Genomic DNA, 6,119 nt, shown 5'->3' with positions numbered 1-6,119 from the left:
GAGGAGTTGGGGTGGGGGGGGGGAACACTGTCCTTGAGGCGCTAGCCTGGTATGTCTTCCCTTTTGCCTGGCAGAAAAATAAAGCCATCTCTCTCTTCCTCCAAAATCTCTGTCTCCATATTTCTATTCAGCCTTGTTGCACAGAGTAGCCATTATTATGGCAACACCCCTGGAAAATTTGTCTTCCACAAAAACAGTCCCTGGTGCCACAAAGGTTGGGGACCGCTGCTTTACACCATATTCCAGACGGCACCTCTATATAAATATTTAGGGGCAAAGAGGGATAAAAAGAAAAGTTTAAACTACATTGGGTGCTGTAATTGCTATTACTACATTTAGACACCGAAACCAGAGACTTTTTACATCTAAAAACAAAAATGCAAATACTGCACCATTTCATTTATATGAGGTTCCTAGAGAAATTAAATTCAGAGACAAAAAGTAACATAGTGGTTACCAAGGCCTATAAAGAGGAGACAATAAGGACATATATTGTTTCATGTATAGAGTTTCACTTTTGAAAACCAAAAGAAAATTTAGAGAGCTTTTGCACAATGGGCACATACTTGACACTACTGAATTGTACAGTCAAAACAGTTAAGATGGTAAATTTTATGTGTTCCTTAACACGGTTTAAACTATTTTTTTTGGGGGGGGGGTGAATTTTCAAGAATATGTAGAATTAAAACACCTGACAAGATATCATAGGATTTATGAGTGAATGGGGATACAGACAAAATTACCAGATGATCAAGCATATGCCCGAAAAAACTGAAAGCAGGGACTTGACATTTGTACACCTGTATTCACAGCAGCATTATCCACAACAGCCAAAAGGTGGAGACAACCTGTGTGTCTGAGCCTGAAATTCTGACTGAGACAAGATGGTTTTCTGAGACACCAGTCGGCCATCTTCTTAGTCTCCTAATTTTCTGGTTAAAGTTGTTATTCCTTGCCCAAACAACTCGTGTCCCAATTTATTGGACTCTCATGTGGTGAGCAAAGTGAGCTTGGGCATGGTAATATATTGACATATGAATGTGGTATACTGGTAGTATACATTATTATTCAGTCTTAAAAAGAAGGAAATTGTGGGACTTCCTAGGTGGTGCAGTGGTTAAGAATCCGCCTGTCAATGAAGGGGACATGGGTTCAAGCCCTGCTCTGGGAAGACTCCACATGCCAAGGAGCAACTAAGCCCATGTGCCACAACTATTGAAGCCCACATGCCTAAAGCCCATGCTCCGCAACGAGAAGCCACCTCACTGAGAAACCTGCACACTGCAACAGAGTAGCCCCTGCTCTCCACAACTAGAGAAAGCCCGTGTGCAGCAACGAAGACCAAATGCAGCCATAAATAAATAAATAAATAAATAAATAAATAAATAAATAAATAAATAAATAAAATTTTTTTTAAAAAGACAAGAAAAGGAAAGGAAACGCTGGCCCTCTTGAACCAGCTTTGACCCAGTGCTCAGCTGAATAGGCTGGAATTGCCAAGTTCATGAGGACATGAGCAATTGGGGGCTGAATCAAACATCACTCCAACAGTGGAAATTCTTTTCCTTCTGAGAAGTCACAAGGGTTGCTTTGGAGGATTTTGAAGAGGGGAGCAGAGTGGATGTAAAGATCCCACAGCTGCTCCCCATACTTTTTCCCACCTCAGTCTTCGTGGAGTCTGGTGACCCCATGAGCTTCGATTGATGCTAGCAGCATAAACCAGGCCTCTTTAAGCTACTCCTGGCCGGAAAGGACCAAACCCGCCCTTTGACTCCCTCCTTCAACCCTACATCCTCCACTTAGTGCTGGCCTCGTGTTGGAGGGATCGGTAGAAGTAGGCAGGACACCGAGGCTTGCAATACAGGAAGCAATGTTTATTGTACTGGTACAGGCCCAGTGGATACACATCCAGAGACTGAGCCCCGAACCAAAGGAAAGTTTCTCCTTTTATAAACCAGTTCCCGTGCTTTTTGGGAGCCTATAGCTATGCTTATCTATGCAGGAGCAAGGTACAGAAGCCAGAGTGCATACCTTAGGTTTTCCCTTATCTCCTTGACCCAGATGTCTGCACAGCCCATGGCAAGATCTTGTGAAAGAGGCCATAAGTTATTTATTCCCTGAGGCTTGCATTCTCTTATGTTTGCCTTGTCCTTTCCTGCTTCTGTTATTAACCTGCCTCACTCACTCAAATGGAGATGATCAGGGCCACGACCAATGTTAAACTCCTCAAGATTCACAAGACAGAAGCCAAAAATAATCATGGCCAACAAGCGATAACACTTCCCCCCTTCTTACCTGGAGTGGAAAGGAGTAGGCCTTCAGGGTAGGGTCTGTCAGCCAAGTTTGACCACAAAAGGAGAAATTCTAGGTAATTCCCTAATAGGTGAGAATGGGGCCTGGGGTCAACTAAGTGCCTAGGGCTGGAGGCAGAAACAGGCCCAACAGACAGGATTGAGGCCTCAGCCAGGTTAGAATCACAGGGTGGTGGTTGGAAGTGGGATACTCATCAAAAGCTTTTCTGGGAATTCCCTGGCTGTCCAGTGGTTGGGACTCTGCACTTCCACTGCAGGGGGCACAGATTTCATCCCTGGTCAGGGAACTAAGATTCTGCTTGCTGTTGTGCGGTACGGCCAAAACAGAAAGAGAAAGAAAGAGAAAAGAAAAAAGAAACTTTTCAGCCACATCCCACATGGTAATACTGGCAAACAAAGGAACAGCCTCTCTTTCATTCAGTCTCATCTTTAGGTCTTTATTCCCCCCTATTTTTTACATTGGACATCATGCTAAACTAATCATTGATTCCTTTGCATTTTGAATAAAATTTACCCTGTAAATCCCTTCTTTTTCTTCTTCAAATAAGTATTTAATTTTTCTGCTTTTACCATATCATCCAGGGCCTCCCATACTACATTGTGAGATAGCACTGATACCAGGCATTCTTCCCTCCACAGGAAAGGCTCTAAACTTTCTGTTAATCGTGTGTGCTGTGTATTTCAGTGGATGGCCGTTGTGCAATTAATAAAGGTCTTTTTAAATCTTAATCACTTATTAACACACTTTACCAAGAATTGTTCATGGGAATTGTCAAATGCATTCTAGTCATCTATTGAATTAACTATTTTATTATTTCACTACATTCATGTCTCATTTCTGTATATTTTAAATGTTTAGTAGTCAAAACAGTCTTTAAAAATAATTTTTGGGTTTCCTGCCTTGCATTAATGTCTCCTCAAACCCTAGATAATATACAGATTGGGTAATTTTTTTCTTAAATTTATTATTTCTAAATACTTTGACATCGGGAATTCCCTGGAGGTCCAGTGGTTAGGACTGTGCTTTAACTGCTGAGAGTGCAGTTTTGATCCCCGGTCACAGAGCTAAGATTCCACAAGCCAGGTGGCACAGGCAAAATTAATAATAATCATACATTGAAATCTTAAATCCTCATAGAATGTATTCTGGCATGTGGCACGGGGTAGCGAATCCAATTTTTTTTCTTCCAGAAGGCCAGTTGTTGTAGTTAATACTTGCCGGTAAACTATCCTTGACCTACTGATTTGAAATTCCATCTTTATGAAACAACACATTCCTATATATATATGCCAAGCAGCAGAATGAGGTCAACCTGCAGTAGTGATCTCAACATTACCCACAAGGTCGCACACTCAGGCAACTGTAACAAATTCGGTAGGACCCTTAGGTCTTATTTCAGACAATTAGGATCCATCTAAGGCCAATCTGTGACCCTTAGTCTTTGCCAGTAATTAAAGGGGGCAAGAGATGGGCTGAGTCACAATATACAAACCCAATATTAAACTACAACATGACACAGTCTTCCACACACAAACACGTAACACAAAAGTGCACATGGAATTCCTGTTCAAGATTTATTGTTAAAGTTGATTTGGGTTACCATCATCATTACAATCGTTTCATTAAACCTCAAAATCCTGTCATCAAGCGACTGCACGCATGATGGCCATTCCCGACATCACCCAATGCTGCTCAAGCATCAGAAATCTGTGAAGGCTAAAACGAGTTTGTGCAGATTTTGTCTGCATCCAAGGCCCACATTCCAGAACTGCCAGGGATGGCATCAAGCACAGCAGATTGTCAGGACCAGCTATATCCACATGAGGCTTTCTGTTTTCACAGCACATGGGTGGAATAACAAATACAGAAGCAGGTCATATCATCAGTAACAGATGCTGTGACCCAGATAAATATGGTTGTTTTGCCAGATTGTGGTGTTAGGTGAAAGAGGACATTCTTCTCAATTACTTCCTGCATAGCTTGAGGTGAAAGATTCTGCCTCAGGTGCTAGGCTTGTTGTTTACCCCCAAAAGTCATGAAACCGGGGTGTCTCACTTTAGTAGATGTAATCTTTTTCTCCACTCATCCAATAATCAACCCTGACATTTTATCTGAAGGGATCAAGGGTGAGAGGGACATGGTAATTTTACAAAATTTGCAGATATGTACCGTATTCCTCACCTTGGCCAGTATGCCTCACTGTAAATGAGGTTGGTGACCACAGTACACATTTAAGCAGTCACTGTCTTCACAATGTTAAGACAATGTCATTCCAACAAGAGAATCCAGGGGGTTAGAAGAAGATTAAGTGTGAATCCTATAGGCCCACTTTTGACCAGCTTGCAACCTGAAGGTGTAGCCACTAGACTGGCCTGGCCTGGCCTGGCCTGCCTATGAGATGAAAAAAAGATACACTGTATGCAAGAATAATCGGAGCCTAATCACAAATGCTTAAAACAGGTCTACAGAACCACCCAGAACGCTATGCCTCTCAGCAAACCCTAAGATTTCAGACTCAGGGTAATGTTTCCCAAATATTCTACATTCAGTTTCTATTGACTGTGAATCACCCCATGTTTATTAAGAATGAGGACCATTCTCATGGAAAATGATGACTATACAACTCTTCTTCCCTCCATAGTTTTTCTGCATAGTGAGATTACAAGTGAACATTAAAGTACAAAAGTGAGTCAAAAATTATCAGCACCATGGCTGTAGAATTTACTTTAATGAACTTTTAGAAAAAATACACCATTTTTTGACATAATCTCCTTGCTTTTTAAAAACTCTGTGCATCTGTCAACAAGACTTTTTATTCCCTACTTTAAAAAATGTCTTATGCTGAGCTGTGAGCCATGAATGCACCACTCTCTTCACTTCTTTATCAGAAGTGAATCTTTGTCCTCATAGGGCTGCTTTCAGGGGACCAAACAAGTTAAAGTCCAATAGAGACAGATCAGGTGACCTTCTTCGTGACAAAACACTTCCTGCATACTGCAAACAACGTCTTTAATAAATAACAGTACCAGGTACACCCTCAGACCACAAAAAACGAATCCCTGCATGTTGCTCTTCTTTCGTGCAAATCACAAGCGGGGCATCCATTTTTGCTTGCAGTGCAGTTACAAATGAACTGATCCAAAATGTTCACACCTACATAGCAGTAACTGGGGAGACAGCAGCCTTGAATGGAAAGCACTGATAAGACAGTGCAGCCAATAGAAGATTTAATAATAACTGGAGTGCAGATAATTTTGGACTTACACTCCTATTTAGCAGGACTAAAATCTACCTATGTATTTAAGTAGGAAAAGGTACACTGGATATGTCTTGAATGAATAACCACGTAAATCTCTAAGAACAAGTTAAATTAAAATTATTTTATCCAAAGGTGTAAACTGTAAAAAATAAAATAAAATAAAATCTACCCACACAGCTTACATCAGTAGCATTTCTGTCCATTGCAAGATCTCCCATACTTAAGGAATATAAATTTCACTGAGGAAATAGTCAACAGATTTCCATGCCTCTTAATATTGATAGTATGACTTCACTATTTTTTTTAATATATTTATTTATTTATTTAATTGGCTGTGTTTGGTCTTCGTTGCTGCACACGGGCTTTCTCTAGTTGCGGCGAGCGGGGGCTACTCTTCATTGTGGTGCGCGGACTTCTCCTTACAGTGGCCTCTCTTGTAGAGCACAGGCTCTAGACATGTGGGCTTCAGTAGTTGTGGCACATGGGCTCAATAGTTGTGGCTCACAGGCTCTAGAGCGCAGGCTCAATAGTTGCGGTGCACGGGCTT

The sequence above is a fragment of the Hippopotamus amphibius genome, chromosome 15 (assembly GCF_030028045.1).
Source record: "Hippopotamus amphibius kiboko isolate mHipAmp2 chromosome 15, mHipAmp2.hap2, whole genome shotgun sequence".
Lineage (NCBI taxonomy): Eukaryota > Metazoa > Chordata > Mammalia > Artiodactyla > Hippopotamidae > Hippopotamus > Hippopotamus amphibius.
This window is presented reverse-complemented; position numbering follows the sequence as displayed.